The 23,370-nt window shown below is 32.4% G+C and overlaps 1 protein-coding gene across 1 annotated transcript in view; it reads left to right on the top strand.

Annotated features, from left to right (window-relative positions):
• LOC118189907 (mitochondrial protein C2orf69 homolog) overlaps positions 1-23,370 on the top strand; it is a 44,535-nt gene that overhangs the window by 522 nt on the left and 20,643 nt on the right. The window lies entirely within an intron of this gene.

Raw genomic sequence — 23,370 nt, 5'->3', positions numbered from 1 at the left:
GTACACATACTTAGGTTGCCAAATAAATAGTTTTCAGGAGCATATAAATGCTTTGCATTGTGAATACTTTTCTGTGAGCGTGCAGGTAATCAGAAAGTACCAGCAGACATTTTTCAGTATCAGAAATATTTGTTTTAAATAATACATATTAATGTATTTTTATCTTTATGTAGTATTATCTTTTCTTTTCAGCTTAATTCTTGTATTCAATAGGAGCAGTTATTAGTAATGCTAAAAAAATGATGATGTCTAACAATTATAACCATCTGTTAGAATTTTTTGGTACTCAAGTTTATAATTTTATATTGGGAGCAAAATGGAATCCCTTCTAAAATTTGTCATTTGAGTCTAATGAAAAGCACCTTAAACTTGTCTTGACAAGTGTATCATATATGCATCAGTACTTAATCATCTTAACGTGACGGCATGTTTAATAGTGTGTGATGGCATGCTTCATTCACTTTATAGACGGTATGCTTTTTTGCATCGCTAAGCCTAACTTTAAAAAAATTCATTAAAAATATTTTTAATCAATCTTTTCTGTAATTGTATTTAACAGTAATATAATCATAAATACTGAATATCGACATTTTGAAACAAAATTTATTAAAATCTAAATGCAAAGTAAAAGATTTGGTTCATCCTGATTAAATGTTGTACAAAACTTATCTAAATCTCTATCTAAACATATATAAAAAATAATAAAACACATGATTAAATATTATAGTATAAATGATTCAGAAAGGAACAATATGTGATAGTTTAATGACTAGCAGTTTATTAGTTGTAAAATACATTTTGAGGTTGAGCTTTTAATTATTCCCATTAGAATAATTAATCTTAGAAAACCCATACACATCTACTAGAGTAATCTTTGTTGAAGATGCACTTCCACTTTTGTTCATAAAAATTAGTTCTGTTCAGTCATTTCTTCAGTTATTGTTCATTAAATCATCATCAAAAAATATAGTGAAAAAAATCAATTTCATGTACATAACTTTGAATGAAATTTGCTCTGCAATTCCCGTAAATTCATATGGCTTCAATTACTTAACAGATCAAGTTCATGATGCACTATTCTGCTGGGTTGTGAGGTGGAAACAAAACAAGCTTCCAGTTCACTCTCTGACAAAATTTTGGTATCCAAATTGCTACTCTCATTTAGATCTAGAGTCTTCGATGTCAGAATAATCACTCATGAGCTCATATACCATTTGAATATACTCTTCTTCTGTTGAAAATTTCTTTCACTTAGACATCACAATATTCGTTTAATTCTTTTTAACTGATGCAAAGCTTACATCTACTCTCTAAAAAACATGCAAACTGAATACAAATGGGTATTTTTGACACCTAAGTTCCACCCCCAATCTTCCCATAGGGGGAATATTTTGGGGGAGGGGGGGAAGCATAAGAAACTGTCCAGTGTTTTGTTTACTTTCTATCTCCAGCTCCTGCATCTAAAGGAATCAGCAGAATCAAAGTATTCTATGGACAGCAATGTGTCATTAATGTGTAGGATCAAATAAACTAACTGTTGTGAACACGAAACACCATCTAGTAATTTAAAAAAAATTCTAAATGTACATGTATGTTTGAAAATGCATATATCATACACCTGCCTGGTAGATCAATACAACCGGCGATGCACCAATACATCGTATGGCTGCTTATGACTTTTGGGACTTATACATAAATGGTACACCTTTTACTAAAAGGCTGTCAGTTGAGCAGTGTGCTTTCACAAGGGGTTAAGCAGAAAACAAATCAGTAAGCAGGTGGATAGCCTAATATAATGTTGTGAGTTTCATATTGTGTATTGCAAGAAAAACCCAGTCATCCCTTGAAAATTATCATTCTTGTATGGAATATGATTATTTATGTAAATGCTGGCTTCTGCTTGATTGCTAATATCAGTGCAACTTATGATATATTTTATTGCAGATATTCTTTGTATCCATATGATATTTGCAATAAATTATTGCCATTCAAATCATCTCAGTGGTTTTGAAAAAGGCATTTAGACTATCTTAAGTGATCCATGAGTTGTGTTTTTAATAGAATGTACAAAATATATCACTAGATTGGCGAATCTTCTGATTAATTAAAAAGCGGATTTGTGCTAAAGCTCAATCCTGCGAGTGGGAAATGCTGCTACTGTAAAGTTGGCAAAAATATGAAAAATCTGTCGCCCATTCTAGTACTGTGATTGAAATGTATTGGGAATGAATCATTTAAAATATGCAAGCATATGAAGTCACTTGGAGATTTTTCAGAAATTGTTATGACTTCTGGAATACATTGATTGATATCTGCCAAGTTTTAGTATTTTATTTTCTCTTATTTTTAATGAATAAGGTTTTTTTGTTGGCGATTTTCCAAAATGGCGAGTTTGATTCCGCAAAAGGCAAATATTGAATTTTGTGTTTGCAACTGAATTTTTACCGTAAAAAAATTAATGAAATGTTTTAAAAGGCATTTTATCTGAAACAAAAAGCTTTGAGTGATGGAAGGCAAACAAAGCATTAATGATGAGCCATTTTCTGACAGGCTATTTACTTTGGCTGATGAGCTACAGTCTGATAAGCTAGATATTTGGTCATTAAGTTTCATCAGTTAGAAACTTTAGATAGTATTAAACAAGAACCTATACGTGTTTCTTATCAATTAATTTTGAGATATCATTTGGACTTGCAGTTTGTTGCATATTCAAGTGACCCAGACAATGCTATTTGAAGGAGAGTCTGAAAATATGTTACTACTGTTGATGAAACATGGATCGATATTTTTTATATAGAAACAGTTTAAGAAAGTAATTGTAAGGTGAGCAAGACTGTTTTAAGAATAAGGCAGTAAGGTTTGCCAAGACTGAACAGTCTGTCAAAATCAAAGTAATGTTGACAGTGTTCTCAGAATGTGAAATATTAATTTCTACCAGCTGGCCAGTCTCTAAACAAAGATTGTTATTTGAGTGTGTTATGCATTTATGTGAAGCTGTTCGTTTAAAAAAAATAATAATCTGAATTGTGATAACTTGTGAATTTTGCCTCAACCATGAATTTGTTGTTCATTGATTGAGTTAAAAATATATATATTATGGCACTTTGTAATTCATATTTCCACCTCCTTTTTTTTTTTTTTTAATATATATGTATATATATATATATATATATATATATATATATATATATATATATATGACATTGGACTTTTTTTAAGGTTAGCAGCATGAGTCATGCCAATACCATTCTGATTGAAGAAAGTTACTTACATATTATGACGGTTACCTACATATCTCGCCAAAGCTGGCAACCCGATGTAGGGTATACAGGTTAACCCTAACATAGGTTATAGAGGGCGCTGAATTAAAGAGTATTATGCCTGCACTGGCCATTACCACACCTTTTTTTGCTACATTTACGCAGGTTATTTATTACCTTTAGGTTAAACACATGAAACATTTTGTGATTATTTTCCCAATGGATATCAACATTTTCCAACTTCCTTCAAATGAAAACGAAGCAATAGAATTTTTTAGAAGCTGGAATTTTACCCAAAATGCATTTGTAAAAACAGCCATGATATGAAGTTTTATAATTCCGGATTTTATTGGTGATGCAATATCAAAAATTGTCAACAAAAGTTTGATGCCCGAATTGGTACGTGGTTGAAAACAGTCGTATTGAATTTTTAAAAGCTTTAAGATTTATATACTTTTGGGCATATGAGCAGTTGTCCATTAAATGGTTCCAAACATCAGTTGGATTATTCTGATAAGACTGTTATTGATTGGAATAATTATATATGCGGGAAGTGTGCGTGAAGGATTTGTAGAATAATCAAAATATTAAAATTGGAGGGCCTGGAATGATTGACGAAAGCCTTTTTATGCATCAAAAGAAAAATCAAGGTCGTACCTTGCCACAACTGTGGGTCTTTAGTGGAATTTTCCGGCAGACAAAAGAAACATTCTTAGTCAGAATTCCAGATAGAAGGCAACAACATTAATGCATGAAATCCAAAATAATATTGCTGAAGGCTCAACAATAATGTCAGATTGGGGGCCTAGATATCGAACATAAGAGCTCATTGCTGCCGGTTTTGAACATTTTAAGGTGAATCATCGATACAATTTTGTTAACCCATATACGCAGACTCATACTCAACAAATTGAAAGGATGTGGGGTTCCACAAAATGGAGGAACAAGTAACAACGTGGAACAAGCCACCATCATTTGGATACATATTTAGCTGAATTTATTTTGGAGGGGGGGAGCAGGAAACACCTTTAGATGCTATTTTGAAAGCTATTTCTTGCCACTTTCCTTACCATTACGTTCGTTTTCTTTTAACCAGTTTTTTAAGTAAGTTAATTCGTATATAGTTTATATATATTCGTTTATTTATAATATATATTTGGGATTTTTTGTTTTTAAGTTTTTGTTCCTTTATAATTATGGCTTTTATTTTTAGAAGAATTTATAAACATAAACCAAAAAATGCCAATGAAGATTTTTATCAGCAAATGTTGCCGAGGTAGTCGTCATAGTACGTAAGTACCTGAAGAAACATCAAACTGGTTCTCTTTTGTTAGTATTATACAGTGCTTCTGTAAAATCATGGTGCACTTCTGATCAGTCACAGGAAAGCAGCAAACCGAGATAGAAATGCGAAATCTTCACCAAACAAAAGGAAAACTCTTAAGTTTCCATAGTATGATGTGTTAGCATGTGCACACATAGGTGATGATGCAATATCGCAAACTGTGAAGCAACAGCTCAGCCCGCACATGCTAGTTAAGGTGTGGACCATACAGAGGAAAGTTCAGTGTGTTCCGTGTCTTGCCAAATTCGAATCCGGTGACCAAAGTGCAACATGAATATCGTCGCATGTACAGTAAACCCCCACCACATAGGAATAACATTAATCGGTGGGATACGCAGTTGAAGGATACCAGCAATTTGTTGGACAAATCCCGTTCTGGCAGGCCATCTGTCAGTAACTAATCTGTAAAGGCTATACAGGAGAGTTACCTAAGAAGCCCTAAAAAACCAGTGTCTGTGTGCTAGACAATTTGCGCCTAAGCAAGACAATTCATAAGGTGTTAAAGGAACATCTACGTTTAATGGGTTGCAAACTGCAGCTGTTGCAAGCTATCAAAACGACTGATTGACCGAAACGATTTGCGTTTGTTACAGATATGTTTCATAAGGTCAGCAGTGATAACCGATTTCTGCAAGAGATTGTGTTTAGCATTGAGACGACATTCCATGTTTGTGGACATGTTCGTCGCCATAACATCCGAAGATGGGCTGCTGAAAATCCTCATGCCTATGTAGAGTACTAACATAACAGCCGTAAAGTGAACGTGTGGTGTAGCCTGATGCATAATAAAGTCATAGGACAATTATTCTCTACAGAGCAGACTGTGACGGCTGACAACTACTTTGACATGTTGGAATTGTATGTAGCACCACAGTTTCCAGAAGGTGTCATCTTTCAACATGATAGCTCTCCTCCACACTATGCCAATGTTGTTCGTAAGTTTCTGGACACAACATTTCTTCAGCGGTGGATAGGCAGGGTTTTTGTCAAGGCATGGCCACTGCGGTCCCCGGATCTGATGCCCTTGGATTTTGGCTTGTGGGGTTATGTGAAGCAATGTGTGTACAGTGAAGGTATCAACAACATTAATAATTTAAAACAGAGAATCATGGATGTTGTTCATTCTGTTACACCAGATGTCCTTAACTGTTTGTGGGAAGAACTTGAGTATCGTTTAGATGTTTGTAGGGCAACAAATGGAGCCCACATCGAACTGCACTGAATAAGTATGAAACTTTTAAGAGGTTTTCTTTCATCTGGTGAGGATTTCACATTTCTATCTTGTTTTGTTGCTTCCTTGTGACTGATCAAAATTGCACCATGACTTTACATAGCACTAAATTAAAAACTAAACAGTTAACATTCATGTTAAACATCTCAAGAACTGTATCATAATTTTTTACAGAAAGAGAAATCATACAGGTAAGGAAAAAATGCATGATCATATCTTTTCATTACCAGCTTTCAAAACATTTTCATCTGCTTACCTTTCCTCTTCTTTAACAAATAAACAAACACTGGGGAGATCAAATCCAGAACCCCAGAAGGCCTTCCTTGGGAGTTGATTGAACCGCTTGCGTTTTTATCATGGGAAAAGAAATACAAACTCATGCTGTAATGGTATAGCAATTTCTCCCCACAACCCTAGAGTCACATATATGTCAATTAATGTTGAACAGAAAAACAGTTGCTGAGTCTGTAAAAACCCAAACGCTCATTTTTTGCTCATGAGGGAGCATGGAGATTTAGTTTTATTGTGTCACATTTAATGTGATTTCTAAAACATGGAGTAGTGATCCAGTGCACTGCTTGTATTAAATCGTTTGATAAGAATGGACTATGGGACTTTAGTCAATACTGGAAGGATGAGAAGTCATTAAATAATCCAAAAGTTATGGTGCAGTTTGCACTTTCATCATCTAACATTGTTGGGCTGTATTTTTTCCCAAGACAATAGAGAAAACACCACAACTGTTAATGCAGACTACAACAGATATGGTCAGAATATTTCTGATGCAACAGTTCCTTGGGTTTCCAGGAATAAAATTTTTGCAGCAGGATGGGGCCACATGCTGCATTAAGAGAACTCTTCTTGAATAGACTCGTATCCAAAGATGGCAACATCTCATGACTTCCAAAATCCCCAGATATGACATTTTCTTTGGAGATTTCTGAAGAGCAAGGTACACATTAATAGACTGCAAACCATACCAAATTAATAACTAGTATCAGATAAGAAATTGTGCAGATTCAACCTGACCTGCTTCTTCAACAGATGGAAAATGTTCGATCAAGGTCAGAAGAATGTTTACACAGAAATGGCTCTCACATAAATGGCGTTATTTTTTAAAAAGTAAAATGGCATACTTTACTCAACTCTAATTTGTAAAAAAGATTATGGTAATAAATGTTTCATGAAAAAAATTGGTGATTAAAATTCCCTGCTCCATTGGCAGACCCTGTATAGTTGCAAATAATTCACCATTAAATACCATGGATTAAAATAAAAATTGCGCTGAATCCAGTATAAAACATAATGCAAATGACCTGCACCCTAATGTGTTCTTTAAAATTTGTAACCCTAGTGTGTTCTGCAAATATGTTCTTTAAAATGTAAAAACTGGTTATTGCAACTCTCCAAATTGATACAGGTATTGATAATCAGTTAAACAGTAAACATACAATTTTACAGCTTCTGAAGATAAGGACTAAATGATACACTTTCATAAAATATAAAATTTGTTTATACATTCATCCTGACTCGATAGAAAAGCCTTGCGAATATTTATTTATTTATTTCTAAAACTTATCTCTTTGTATAGATTCTAGTCTTGTTTTTAGATTGTTATATCAGAATAATCATTTTCATTACAAGACACATAATTATTCTCATTAGGCTTATTATAATATGGCTTTAACATAACAAGATGTGAAATTTTGGATCTTTCTTTTCCAGTAAGGTTACAATGTAGTTCAGTATTTCCAGGCTGTGTTAAATGTATGAATTAAAAGTTCCTTAGGTTTCAAAGTGGCCAAAATTAGCACAAGCACAACTCCCTTAGTTTCACTTTTCATGGCATTTTATCATAACTGTTTTCCCTTTTGATATTTTAACAGCTAGTTCTTCACAGATTGATTTGTATCTAAGAAATGTACTTGATTATAGAATGTTTTGTCTTTGTATCAGTGCAACATCTCTAGCATATGTAAATTCTTTTCTTGGATTATTACAAGAAACAGAGGTCTAAGACTCATGTTTTCATTTATGACACTCCTTAGGTAAAAAGTCCAAAAACTTTTTCATATCTGAAACAGCCTCCAAATATAAAACTTGTATTCTTTTTTGGAGTAGTGTGAAATTTCTCCACCACATTGGACTGTGAATGGTGTGCAGAACTATGGTAATATCAAAACATTAAAATAATTCTGTTGCCAAAACACTCGTATATGAAATCTCTTTTATCACGCTGAAATTTTCAGGAATTCACCATTCAGGTGAAAAGATTTAATAACACATCCATGACACTAGCAGAATTGATGCCTTCCACCAGAACAGCATTCAGATATTTAAAAGATAAACAAGGTGCTGTATTTATGTATTTTTTTCGAAAGGAACAGTTTTTAATGATCTATGCCAAGGGTACCCAATAAGATCAGTTTTGACCTCATGGGGCTGATGAATTTTTAAAGAAGGCCAGTGATGACCGAGGGGTCGATAGCCAAATGTGTACTGGTACTTGGTCAGAATAATCAAGTTCTTATATTTTTTTTAATATATGTATTCTTATGCAATAAATACAATATAAAAAGTTTTAAAAAAAAACTTCCTAGACTGTCATTATTGACTCTTTGATGTTCTTTATCCAATAGAAGTAAGTTTTAATCAAGCAATTTTATGCCAGATATTAAGAAATAAATTGTGTTAGTATGTCAAGTTCGGTGATCACATTAATTAAAATTAAACTTTTGTTCTATTAGAATCTCTGAGTTTGTTTCCAAAAACTTGTTTATATTTGTAAAATAATAGTAGTACAAAAATAATAAAATATAAATCTAATAAACTTTTTTCCCCAAAAAAACTTATGTTCATGTTGTTATATTACAATTTAGAATCCCTGGTCTACATGTATCTATGTTTAATTTCAAAAATACTTGTGCAAAACATGAAAAATTTTCAGAGATACCGCTTTCATGTCATTGGGCTTCCTCACTTTGTGTCAAGGATGATCTGTTTGAATGTTAAGTTTCCATTTACTTGTACAATTTTGATCCAAAAAAGTCTCTCTTTTGATCTAGTTAACATTAATATTTTTTTTCCTGACAAGTTCTAGAAATGACTGATAATTTCTGCACTTGTTCTTGACATTTAAATAATAATTATTTTATATTGGGTAATTAGTTTTTAGAAAGTGAGTTTGAGAGTGAAGGTGTTAAGTCAAAAGGCAGCTCTAAGTCATTACTTTCTCTTTGCAAGTGATATTGAAGAACGGATAGTTCATTAATCACTGTGTCTTCCAGATCTTCTTTCAAACCCTTCGAAACAACAACTTTTTCTGTGAGCACTATTTTTTGAGAATAGTTTATTCCCTTTTTAGTGTGGGTTGCATTTTTCTGTCCAGTTATCAACATGTCTATATTCCATGCATTGCATTTCTACTGCTTTCATTTTTGGCATTGAGAGTTTCGTGTTTTCTTTGAACTTGAAGCTTTTTTTACGAGAAGAAGGACTCCTTCATTTTATTTTCTGCTAATTTTGCAGCTGTGTGGTTGTCTGGTGTCTAGTGAACCTTGTCCATCTCACATCAGACGACTGCTGTCTTTGTTATTATTCGCCCAAAGCCTCCTTCTAGTCTTACGTGAACCAAAAGTAAATGAATTGGTACTTTGTAAAATGATAGCTTCGTCCAAACATTTTCTGCTGTTAGTGTTAAGAGAATAATGTATTTTTTTGTAGATAATATTGATAGAGGATCCAGTAGTAACATAACGGTTAAATCAAAACTGTTCATTTAGTTTCAACCATTCACTTTGTGTTTGGTGCTGAATATTCTTTATCTGTGCCTTCCATTTTATTAACAATAGCTGGGATCTTGTCTTTCTGTAACTTTCGACATTATGGCCTTAAGTGATCTGATGTGCTGCAAGAATAACACTCAAGAGATTTGCATTTCTGAAAGTGCTGTTCGTTTAAGTTTCAAAAAGATTCCCCCCCCTCTTTCCCCCAGGGAAATATTTGTCTTTTTCTTCTGAGTGATATTATTTTTATAGGCCTCTGAAACTTGTCTGATTTTTATTGCCTTTTTGTGAACTATGAATTTGAGAAACTTTTTTTCAGTGATCACGTACATTTTCATATTCCTCTTAACAGCTGTGCTAGTTTAGTGGGACAAGTTATTTCTGTTCATTCATTGATAAAATGTTGACGTATTTCAAAATTTAAACAGTGTTTTGTTTAATCAGTTATTAGATCTTTTAAAAATTCAAATTCTTTAATTTCAAAATATATCCGTAGTTCGAAGCCTAGATCCCTCCAAGTGGTTTGAATATTTTTTATGCAGGGGACTGCACAAATTTAAAGCAAAAAAAAAAAAAAAATTTGTGCTAAGTTTGAATGTTTTAAATAATCCTTTTATGTAGGTATAGTCACAAGCCTGTGGTTGTGACTTCCACATAATCAGCTGAACAGTGTCAGTTAAACAGAAACTCATTCTGATCGGTTTGTAGTCAAACACTTAGCTTTGTGCTCAAACATAACTACCGTATATACCCGTGTATAAGTCGAGATATTTTGGACAAAAAAAAAAAGACTTCAAAGTGGGGGGGTCGACTTATACGCGGGGCCATAAAAATTAAAAGAATTGGAAGTTCAAAAATTTCTTTATATAATGCAGTTGTTTTCTTCCCGCCCACAAATTGGACAAATTATCAAATAATGCATAGTATGCATTCAATTATAATTGGTTAAATTTAAGGATTTATAGTAATACAATAGTAATTCACTGCATCAGAAATTTTTGTCTGTTAATGTATGCATTCAGAGGGATATCAACATAAAAACAAGATACTAAGAATTTCTTATCTTTTCTTTTAATACATTGAGTTGCAAATTATATCAATCTCATAATTTCTTATCAAAATCATTTTAATTTTATAACAGGAAATTCTAGTATTTAATTTATTCAAAGACACGTTAGAAATGATATGTCAAAATACAAGATTATTCAGAATTACTCTTATTTCTTTCTTTTTATACACATCCAAACTATATAAAAACTGTTGCAGATATTAAAAAGATTCTTAATATTGGTGTTCAAATTTCTAAAATCGGTATTATAATATTCAAAACTCTAAAGCAAATACAATAGATATTCTTAAAGCTTGGAGGAAAGCAATCACAAACAGTAAAAAGTATGTAAAACTCATCTAAATTAAATTACAAAAAGGACTAAAAATAATTTAATTCACTAGCTCAATATAAAAATCCAAGGTATTTGCCTGCCTAGATTTCTAGAATTGAGCACTAATTTTTGATGCTTTTTAATGTGAAAATGCTGTCAATTGACATACATATGCAAAAGATTTTATGGAAGGCATTCTATGGCACTTATCATAAAGACTGCATATTTTCAGTCACAGTGTCATCCAGTATGGCAAACATAATTTCCAGACAAGGTTCCTCCAAAAAATAGATGCTGATGGTCCACTTCATAAATAGATGAAATTTTTGTACTTCACTATATAGAAATATTTATAGACACATGATGGTTTAAAAAGCTTTAAACTAATAATAATCGCCGAAATCTGGACAATGCATGGGACTGTACCCGATTTTCTAAGATACCTGTTGAGGAAATGCAAGATTTTTCATTTGTTTATATTGCCAGTAACCAAATCTTAAAAAGCTGCTTGTGTGGGTACTTATTCCTGCACTGCCACCAGTATAGTAAATAGGCTGTGACATCATTGTACTTTTCTTTAATAGCATAAGTAATGCCAGCACCTTCTGTGTGGAAAAACATTTAACTTTTATGACTATGTATTAAAAGCGTAATAGCTAAATTTCATGTGAAACATTTCAGGAAAAATATCACAGTTTCCCCCCCCCCAAGAAAAAATCATGCACAAATGCATCTTTTTATTATGTGCTCTCAGAACATTCTCATCTGATTTTTCCTGCTGCAAAACACCAGGTAAATCAAATCCAAAAACCTAATGGGAATGTCCAGTCATCAATTTGATTGTCCGGAAGACACTCCTGAAGAGTTGATTGAATAGCTTGGCTTTTTCTTATGGAAAAAGAAACCTGTTAATTGTAAATTCTTGCTGTAGTTGGTACACCACTGTTAAAACTGCCACTTTGTGATCACTGTTTTAAGCCTACTGATACAATGAGTTTTGAAGAACTTTCTCAAAAGCACCTGTAACATTTTTTTGGATTTGTAAAAAATTACTAGTTGGGAAGTCAGTATTACTTTGAAGGGATTAAATTGCAATAAATTGAAGTTTTACGTTTTATGGCATCATTTCTGATAGCTTTTGATATAAGTTATATCTGTTTATTTTTGAATTTGAGCCAAACGTGCTTTTTTATTTATTTATTTATTATTATTATATTTACCCAAAATTCTAAACCTTTATAGAAGCCAAATGAAAAAAAATCCTGCAGCATTCAAGTATGTTGCCATGCACTTAAAACAGGTGAAATATTTTTCAATCAAATCACTATAAATAATTTTGAAAATAGGACAACTCATTTTCATAAGCTAAAGAAATAAAAACTTGCAATATTTTGCTGTTTATTGTTTGCACCTGCAGGTACTGTACATGCAGGTACTGCATTTTTTGCAAGATTAGCTAATTCATGTTCTGGAGGTTTTAATCTGGCCCTGGCTATGACTGTGTGATTGAAATAAGCTAGATTCAATTCTTGATGGCATTGATCCTCATTGCTGGCAAGAAAGTTTTCATGTTAAATCCATGTGTTTCTAAGAATTTGTTTCCTACACACTAACAACAACTAGGTATTTTAAATGGAAGTTCTGCAAAGCTGATGCTTGATGAACCTGATATTCTTGTTCATCTACAAAAACTAGCACAGTATTTTTGTAAAGGGAAATATTTAATAATTTATATGTTATAGAAAATATTGACATGGTTTTACAGCATGATCATATGATTTTAAAATTTAATTCTTTAGAAAATCATTATAGTAGAAACTAATTTAATTATGCAAAATATTGTATTCGTTCCTTATTTGAAAGAAGTTACATGGCTAACCAAGCCTTGCAGCTTCTGGACTATAGCTAACTGTTGTAGATAAAATTAGACAAAAATTAAGATTTAAATAACAATTCATGATACTTTGTGCAAAAATTAGCAGCATTTGTTTTATTGAAACTTGTAGGCAAGATTGAGAGAGCATTATTATATTTTCGACAAACTTATATTACCAAGTAGAATAGTTTATTAAAATTAATTCAATTTTCTTTCCTGTTCTTTGTAAATAAATATGTTAAATTTTAATTTTCATTGCTCTGATAAACTGAAATTCAGTTTTAAAAACTATCCAAACTTGCAGATGTCTTAGCAAGTCCAAATACTGTACACATACAAACATCAAAAAAGGTTATTGCAGGCGTACAAATGAAGTTAAATATACACATAATGAAAACAGCTAAAACTTATTAGTAATATTGTATATAAATATAATACAAAATAATGGGAAAATTAATTTCTTTGTACTGATTTTTCTCCCCATCAAAGAAACTTGACAGCTATACCCTGATGCCATTTTCAGTACATTATACAGAGTTGCCAACTCTCCCGATTTTTGACCGCTCTCCTGCCAACCCGATTTACAATATATTTCTCCCAACTTTTCCTTATTTTTAAAATTTCTCACAATTTTTATTGAACTTGGCTTAATACTTCGTTATATGAACAAAAGAAAGTGATTTTGGACGTCTGAAAGCAATTGAATTTTCTCTAGATTATATCTAAAACTAAACCTTGCGAATCACATGAGAATTTCTGCTTTGTGAGTGAGAGCACACGTATCCAGAAACGTCGTTCTCCAATGAGTATCGAGCTCCACTGCGTGTCATCTGGCATATATTAGCCAGTGAGCACAAAGCAAGCTCAAGGCTGTTATTTGGATGTTCTTTAGTTATTTCGTTCATCTTGTTCCGAGTTGTGTGAGTATGCGTGCCTTCGGGAAATAGTTTTAGAAATTATCATCTTTTGCTATGTCTGTGAGAAAGGTGAAATACTCCCGTACGTTTCAAAAATAGTACACAGTTGACTTTCCTTCCATTTATTTACTCAAGGAGATGCAATAAATTTGCGATGTGTACCGTCTGTCGTTGCGATTTTTCGATTTCGCATGTTGGAAGGGCGGATGTTCTCAATCGTGTGTACGCAAAAACACAAGGACAAGGTGAGTTGTTTCGAAAAAACGAAAAACTAAATTTTTCTTTGGAAACAAAGGACCAAAAAGTTATTAATGCAAAATGTCTGTTCTCGGCCTTTTTACTGGAGCACAACCTGCCACTGAATGCATAGGATCATGCTGCAGCTTTATTTATAAATCTTCAGTTATTGAATGCATTAAAACAGCTCCGTTCTGCCTGTCTATAGGTGGAAGCCAGTAATGGTAGGCTTGAAGACTAGTGTTGCAGGCATCTTAAGAAAGGAAAATTCAGATTTGCAGATTATGAGGTGCACCTGTCACCTCTTAAATTTAGCAGCTGAAAAAGGGGCAGCTTCTTTAACAATAAATGTGGATGAACACATTGTTGATATTTATTATTATCTTGAAAGGAGTTCTAAAAGGAAGGAAAAATTGAAACAGTTCCAACAGCTGCATAATACTGAAATGAGAAAAATTTTGAAGTATGTGTGTACACGCCGGCTGTCTTTAAAGAAATGCTTATCTAGAATCCTCAATCAATGGAACCTTTTTACATTTTTCAAAGAAGAATTAAATGTTAAGATAAAAGGCTCTATTGAAAGTTATAAAATATCTAAAGTAAATGGAGGTGTAGTTACTACTTACATTGTTAAAATAGGTTTGAGAAAAATAAAGTAATTTCTGCACCATTCAGCAATTCAACTGGCAGTTCTCAAAATAATACTGCAAAATGTAAGCTTAAAGCTGATACAAATTTCTCTCAAAATAAAAAAAAAAAAAAAAATTGCTCAACAGACGAAACATTTTCTGATTTCTGTAAGTTTAGCTAAGCACGAATCTGCCACTGTTCATAGCATTCTGAATACGAAAGCAAAATCTGCCACTGTTCATAAGATTTTTACAAAAACTGATTAAAGTGTCTTTTTTTTTTTTTTTTTTTTTTTTTTTTTTTGTTGTTGTTGTTGTTGTTGTTTTCTTAAAAGATGCAAGTAATAAAAATGTTTTTTATGTGCAAGGTATTTTTGTGTTGCTTGCATTTAAGAATTAGTAACTATTTAAAGTTAGTTCATTATTAAAAACTATATTTTTATCATTTTGTGAAAAATCTGATTTTTGTGTGTCAGAGGTTGGCAAGTATGATTATATCTTCTATGATAGGTAGGAATGTCATTTATGAATTTCACATAAATGATAATGTAGTGAGATTAATATTCAGCAGGATTAGAGCAAACTTTCATTTGAATTTATCCATTCAAAACAAAATGGTTTATCATAGGCAATAACAAAAAAATTTTCTCTCTGGTTATATTTTTCTTATATTTATCTCGATTTAATTCTATAATTTAATTTTTCTTTTTGTTCAGATTTTTAGTCTTTCTGAATAATTATGTATTTTATTTTTGTTACCGATGTGAACTGAAATTCAGTTTCAGAATCTGTCTAAACTCATAGATATGAAAGATATCTAGCAAATAAACAGAAAAGCATACTGTTATATTTATATTACTGCAGAAAAGTTTATAGCATGTATAAAATAAAGCCTTTTTAAATTATGTAGAAATAAAAAAGATGTAGATTAGCAATATAAAGTGTTACGTATGACTAAACTATGGAAATAACCATATAAATAATTTCAGTTTTGATGAGAAAATTAGTTTCTTCATATATATTTTAATATGAGTTGTTTCTGAAAATTAGGCACACTATCTTGAAAGTTCATACATCAAGACTTAAAAAGGTTCTTTATGTTCAATATAATTTCTAAGTTCTTACCAGTTAATTTGGTTCCAGTTAGGAAATATTTTATTATGTTTTAAAAACTAATAAACTTTAAATAAGGTAAACAATATGAAGAATATGAATACAATGTAGTTTACAACCAAAATTAGATGGTGTTTTTTTTTATTATTGATTGATTGATTGATTAATGTATTTAAAAGTGAAAAAATAAAAGCTGACATACAATTCTTTACTTTTCTACATATACAAGTTAACTAAAAAAGTGCTTGCCATTTTTGACATTTGATGAAGCACTCACAGATAGGAAACAAAGTGACTCATGTGCCAGAAGAGCAGTGTAATCATTGGCGTTCCCTAATACAAGCATGTTTTATATGCACAGTTTGTCCAGTATTAAAGAAATAAAAGATAGCAGCTCAATCGTCATTGTTTACTGTTTCGCCAAAGGTAGTCATATCAGCAGCCATATCAAGATGCCAAACATTTGAGGACAGTGTCATAAACAAAACACCTGACACGTTATTAAAAAAAATAAGGTCTGAGTCTTCGTGATGAGCCCCACAGTGGTGCATTACACACTACTACCACCAGGCAAAGAGGAACTACTCATGACATTTGCAATGAATACAACGTGCATTGCAACAGAAGAAACCAGCATTGATTAATCACAGAAGTGTGCTGTACCACCTTAACAATGCAAAGATGACCATGGATGACATTCAGTTACTTGGCTGTGAGACTTTGTGACTTTCGGACCTAACATCCATAAATTGCTATTTGTTCCATGTTTCATTCCCTAAAAACCTCTGTTGAAAATTCTTCACCATTGATACAGACCTGCACATCCAAGACCCACTGCCCAAAGTTTTAGTGCCGGGGTATTGCACAGCTTGAGGAATGTTGACAAAAGTTGCTGAATGCTGGTTGAGATTACTGAACTTTTCATGACGGCGCGCCTTTGTTTAACCCGTTAACCGCCAAAACTGCAAGGAATGTTTCTTTTCTCATGAAAATAATAAAAAATATTAAATTAAGCATTTATAACATAAATTTACATTGAAAATAAAAAAAAAATGCTCTTACCTGTGAAAAAAGAGAGTGTTGCGTTCGCGCAACGTCAGCGGAATAAGATTACGGATGTTTAGTGAGTAGGATTGTACTCGTGTGATGTTTCTTTTGAGTGGAGCGCAGGATTACCTTTTTAGCTGTATAACGTTTTATAAATCTACAGATAACTTTACTTGTAATTAATTTAATATTAAAATATACATTGTATTTCTTTTACAAATACAGATTATTTCATTTGAAAGATTCAAGCATGAAAAGCTTAAATACAATCATGATGTAAAGTTACATTACATACTTTGTATCTACAAACAGTCTGGCTATAGTACTCTTTACAACAAAGTCTTCTGTTATCAAAGGACTTTACGATAAAATGTCTACCATCTCCATGCAATGGTTTTTGTATGCTGAATTTACTAGGTCTTCCTGTTGCTGATCTATTTCTGGCTAATTCTACACTCTCAATAGGAGTTTGCAAAAGGAGTAATTCATTCTCGCGTCTGGAATCTAAGAGAGACTTTATATTTTCAGTAGTAAAAAGTGGTGATATTTAGTCAGTTTAGATACGGTCTCACCTCCTATAATTTATCAGTATTGTCAAATGCAAATTCTGCTTCATAATCCTGTACTGCAAAGGTGATATCAATTCTCATACAACAGGAACAGAAATGTCCTTATCAAAAGGCCAATGCATTTTTTTCTTGAGGTAAAGAATATCCTGTAAGCAATAATATTCCAATAAATCTTCTCATATAGGCTTCAAATGCAATAAATTCTAGGTTTTTTTGTGTGTGTGTGTGTGTGTGCGTGCGCGCACGCACGCGCTCCTTTCTTCTTCGTCTTTTTTTCTGGGGGAACAACAACAATATCAGTGTTTCCTTCTGGTCATTATTAACATTATCATCATCTGTTTCTTCATCAAAAAATCTTTGAGGGGCTTCTTCTAATGTAAGATACCTTGTTCTAGGCATTTTTAAACAATCAGAACATTGAAAGGAATGAGTGAAAAAGGAGTGAGTGACTACCCGTTTCCTGCTGAAGTTGCATCAACACAACACCTGTTTTCCATTCCTTCCCAACACAAATATAAACATCTGACTGGCGTAATGTTCTGCTAAATGGTGACCTTGACTAAAAATAGATCACTCATAAAGACAGCAATTCTTTCGTTAAATATTTTCAGCAAAAATACCCGGTCGAAAATTTTGCTTAAAGTATGAGATTAATTATTATAAACAAAATGATTGCTGAAGGCAAATGTTTTTTTACAGAAATAATCTTCATAATGTTCCCTACACAAAATCATCTGCTGGTATAAAATATCTTAGGTAGTTATGTTTATCTACGCATTTATTTTGACTGTTGCATCAATGCAACACCAGCGACTAATGGGTTAAGATGCTCGTGCGGTGCGGAAGGGAATCGAAGGCAGTCTCCGCACAGGATGGGAATTTTGAATCGCTAAGCCTAATTTTAGAAAAAAAAAATGTTTCCGCTCTAGCATCGTAATTTGGTACCATTTTAGATTATTTACTTGAGCTCTTATATATATTAAAATTAGTATTTAATAACCTTTTTTTTTTTTTTCTTTATTTTACATGAAAGTATATTTAAAAAATTGCTTATCTTATAAAATAATTTTCGGAAGCTCTGTTCGATTTATTCCAAAGTTTTAATTGACAAAAGTCATTAATAAAGTTTAAAATTAATAAAACAATACAATAAAGATTAATTACAGAAAGAAGTAACAAAATTTTAAATGGAGAATGAGTGTGATAAATCTCGAAACGCAAAGTCCTACATTGCATGTTCCACAAGCATAATATGTCTGTTGCTTTTTTCTTTCTTTTAGCACGGTTTTTGAACACGCTATGCACTTTCTTCTGGTTTTTTCACCCTTTTCGTTCATACAAAGTGTAGGAAAATGCCTACCAGATAATTGGCTAGATGCTAGTGTAGATCTGACAACAAACTGCCTTTCTTCTCGGTAATTTCCGTAGTTCTCGAATATTTGTTCAATTAGTTTCATTTTAAATTGCAGAAATGGCATTTTAATGCCATGTTTTCATCAAAAAGAATGTTTGAGTTCAATATTGTTATATCCATCAGTCTAAAAAACAATTTCTTGTGCCATTTAATTGATTTACGAAAGCATGAGTAGTGCGTCATAACTGCATCCTATGTCCACACCACCCATGTTTTTGTTATATTCTATAATACAGTTAGGTTTTAAAATGTCTTCTCCAGTAATTCTATCTTTTCTGCCCGATTTAACCATTTCTGGTCCATGTATGCTCATTAGCATAAAAAGCGCCTTTTTTTTTTTCATTTGAGGGCAATGATGTTCATTTTGTTTTGCTGCATTACTTCCAATTCACCCTTTTTTAGTTTTTTCCTGGAAAATTCTTAGGCATTCTTTTTCGTGTTTTTAATATTGTTCCGCAAACATTCGTTTTTATGGAATGCAAATATTCCGCGAGTGATGGGGAACTGAAGAAGCGATCCAAATATAAATTATACTCTTTCTCCGTAAGACCCGTTGCTGCTTAACATTTCTGTTTCCTTCCCGCAGTAAATTAAAAGATTCCATACATAACTGGTAAGTTATTCGCATAACTTGTATATTTTTATGCCGTAACGCAATCTTTTGAATGGAACATACTGTCGAAAGCCAACACGTCCTTTCCAAGGAAAAAGGGATTCATCTATGCAAATATTTTCCTCGGGTATGTAGCTTTTTTGAAATTTACTTTTTAGGCTATCTACGATTAGTCCTAGTTTTCCCAATTTTTCAGCGCTCTTTCCTGAGGTGAAATGCGAAAATTTAAAAATATTAAGGAACATATCTCTAGGCATTAACTCTGTTGAAAAGCAGAGAACACTTCATTTGTAGTGAAATACATTTTCAAATTGGGCTTCTTGATAATGCCCATTAGTATTATCATTGCAAAAAATACTTTTACATTCTCAGTATTTACATCTAAATAGGCATGAAAGTTTTTTGCGGAATTCCACTTTTTTTAACGTCACCCAGGCTGTTTCTGAGATCAATGCAACCATTGAGAAATCGCAACTGGCAAATTTGGGGGGGGTAATCGGAAGATACGCTCTCTCTCTTCCTCTTTTCTTTGTAAAAAAACTTTACATCATGCCAGAGATCGCGAAATACATTGTTTCACATCAAGGCGAAGTAGGTGGCGCTTATGTGGAAAGGCAGAACTAGATGTGTATGAATATTGAATCAAAGACGAGCAAGCAATCGTCAAATGAATGCTGATTTCAATAATTTCAACGATTGGCGCTGGCGCCATCTGTCAGACATACGGATAACCTTTTGCATTCTCCAGTACACAAAACTCTATGTAAAAATTTAAGGAATGCTCATAAACTGTACAAAGAGGAGCTAGAGATAAAAAAATGGAGCGAGAATCTAAAAAAAAAAGCAATTAAATGTTGCAGAAAATAAAAAAATATCAATGGATTGTATAAAAGCGGCCGAAAAGAAATTGAGACTAGCTTGCAAGCGGAAATTAGACAAGTTGGCTGCAAAAGTAGAAAAAAAAGAAAAAGCTTTTTTCCTAAAAATTTTTAATCAGGATCGAGTGAGACTGAGACAAAATAGTTATTTTTTATATTCCTCCTTTAACTATATGTTATTTTATAACTATATTATCTCACATGACTACTTTTTCTGGTGTAATATAAAGTACTATTTATTGAACTAAAAGTGAAGATAATTGAAAGCTATAGTAACAGTTATATATATTATCTCTAAAACTTGTCATTGCTTGAAAATGGGCAGTAATGTGTAACATAAATATGTATATTAGTGTGTTGTAATGTTGTGTACAGTATTCCTGTATCAACTGTTCAATTAAGAATTAAGTTACATAAAGAGCATCTTAAAGAAAGTTAATTCATTACAATCTCTTGGTGATTTACTGTTTTTTTTTTTTTTTTTTTTTTTTTTTTTTTTTTTTTTGACAAGTGGAAGATAAAATTAATAGCAAAATAGTAAGTACAAGTATTATTTTAGTTTAATTGTATGTATATGTTTAATACTTTTTGTATTAAAAGGTTGATATTTTATTAAAATGTGTTTATAGTTTTTGTGTAATTTTGTGGCCGCGCGTTGTTCAGCTTTTTTTTTTGCCGACTTGCACTTTCATCCCTGATCTGAAAATCTGGCTGATTTAGAAGTTGACGGAACACTTCTTTGAGCGTTTTGAGCAAAACTGTTTGTTTCTTCAGCAATCAAATTTCGTAGATCATCATCAGAGAAAATATTTAAAAAATCAATTTCCTTTTCAGCATTTACCATAGAATTTATTCCCGGTGTTCCAGTAAATGTATGGGGATGCAATTCCTCTAGCGCGAGAGTCCAAGATGAAGTATCTTGAGTCGCGGGAAGTTGAAGGCAAGCACTCACTAAGCTCTGTCTCTGACAAAATGTCCATATCAGAATCACTATAAGTATCACTTTCTAACTCTTTAGAAAATGAATCATCACTCGCATCTGAGTCAGTAAATTGTTCATTTACCATACGAGTGTATTCTTCCTCTGATAAATAACGTCTTCGCACCATAATAGGCTGAGTTAAGGCTTTCTGAAATAAAAAGGGAATGACCCAAAATATATCTGAAGGCAACGCAAAATGTATCAGAGCTACGCTTAGTAACCCTAAAAGACCATACATACTAGAGAAAAAAAAAGGAATTAGATATAAATTAGACGTGCGAATGTTTATATTAGCACGTGGCGATTTAAAGAGCTTAGCTCTGTTTACATAACGCTTTCCCCCCTCCACCCTCACAACAACTCATGAGTAAAATACCGAAGTCAGGCAGAATATATACAAACTGAAGGTCACGAACCTAGAACTATGTTCAGTTCAAAAGTAATGGACATAGGGTGCCATCTAGTGGTTCTCAAAAAAATGTTCCAGCGTAAAATGCATATACGCATCGCCTGTCCCCTGAAACTAATCTCTAGCGTTGCGTGGATGGGATGCCCGGTTGTGAGAGTCTTTCTTGGGGAATGCGTATACGGGACGCCCGTCCAGAAAGGGTTAAAGCCTAACATGGAATATCATACGATGTATATTTGTCTGTTTTGCTTGTGATCCTGAATGGCAGAAACATTTTTGCTTCTTTTTCAAAGTAGTTTTTTATTCATATCATCTGATAGTTTAATCCTCCTGGAATTCAGATGCCTGCAGAAATAATGATTGGTTTTCATTTATCTAATTTTGCTAATTAATTTTGAATTGTTAACCTCCGGTGAAGTACATTCAGTATTTTTACCACATAATAGTAGATTATATTTTATTTTGAGAAATTATGTAGATTATTAATACATGCACTTTGTTACAAAAATTATTTTCTTAGATCTCAGATCTTTGCTACTGGAAGGGGCAAACGTTTCTTAAATATTTGCCGTATTCTTTGTTGTTTGTTGTCTTCACTGTTCATTCATTCCTTTTACGTTTTGCATGCAAAATTAAGTAAAAGATATATTGCTGATGATGCAGTGGGAACTCAATCAATGCTCATAAAGGTCAATTTCTGATATACAGTATATAAATGATGAAGGTTGCATAAAATCTAGTCAGTATTACAGATTACATCCTAAAAGGACATGTATTATGGCAAAATACTAGTTTACTTCAAATTAGCTTTCTAAAAGACGTTTATGAATTATATGTTTATTAGTAGAACAAAATATGTATGTTGTTGCAGTATTTAGAACAGCTGATAGACAAAATTCTCATATTTCCTATACTGTGAATCTTTAATTTTATTTTAAATATGAGGAAGAAAGTATTAAAAGTTTCTCGTAAAATGTATTTGCTGTCTGGAAATCATTCCCATTCAGCTTGTAAACTTTAAAATTGTTTTCAAAATGTTTCAGTGACCGTTACAGCATTACCATACTAAATCACTTGAAAAGAAATAGTACATAAATACAAAGAGTTTGTTCATGCGTATTTTAATTGAATTACCAGATTATTGTATAAAACTATACATTACCAGAAGAATGCTCTGATGTCCTGAAGAGGACCTACTGTATCTCTTGATATTCAGTGTGCTTGAACACATTAGAAAATCATTTCAAATGATCATAGTTGCCATCAGTCAGATAAATACCTATTTTTTATCAACAGTCATAATTTTATGCTACACAAACACGGTCTTGATGTCTGTCAACATGATAAAAAAATCTGTTCCCATTGTTGAGAGATCATTTACATAATTCAACATCTTATTTATGGTTCCTCACATATTCCTTACAGTTATTAAGTGTACAAATAAGTTTTGAGGGATTAACATAAGATGGTGTTTCTAGTATTAAATCGTATCGGACAATCATGTAACTATATTCATGATAAAGCTCCAGCGTTTCCGTCTAAAAATCAGTATGTTTCATTGTGCTAAAATGTAGACAACAAACTTTCTTTGTACCGACAAAACAAAATTTACAGGATGTGCTTCTCTTTTTTTTTTTTTTTTTTTTTTTTTTTTTTTTGTGTGTGTGTGTGTGTGCGTGCGTG

The sequence above is a fragment of the Stegodyphus dumicola genome, chromosome 2 (genome assembly GCF_044657685.1).
Source record: "Stegodyphus dumicola isolate Sdum_Otavi_A_Nest chromosome 2, ASM4465768v1".
Classification (NCBI taxonomy): domain Eukaryota; kingdom Metazoa; phylum Arthropoda; class Arachnida; order Araneae; family Eresidae; genus Stegodyphus; species Stegodyphus dumicola.
The sequence above is the reverse complement of the archived record's forward strand: the minus strand, read 5'-3'. Positions and strand labels throughout refer to the sequence as shown.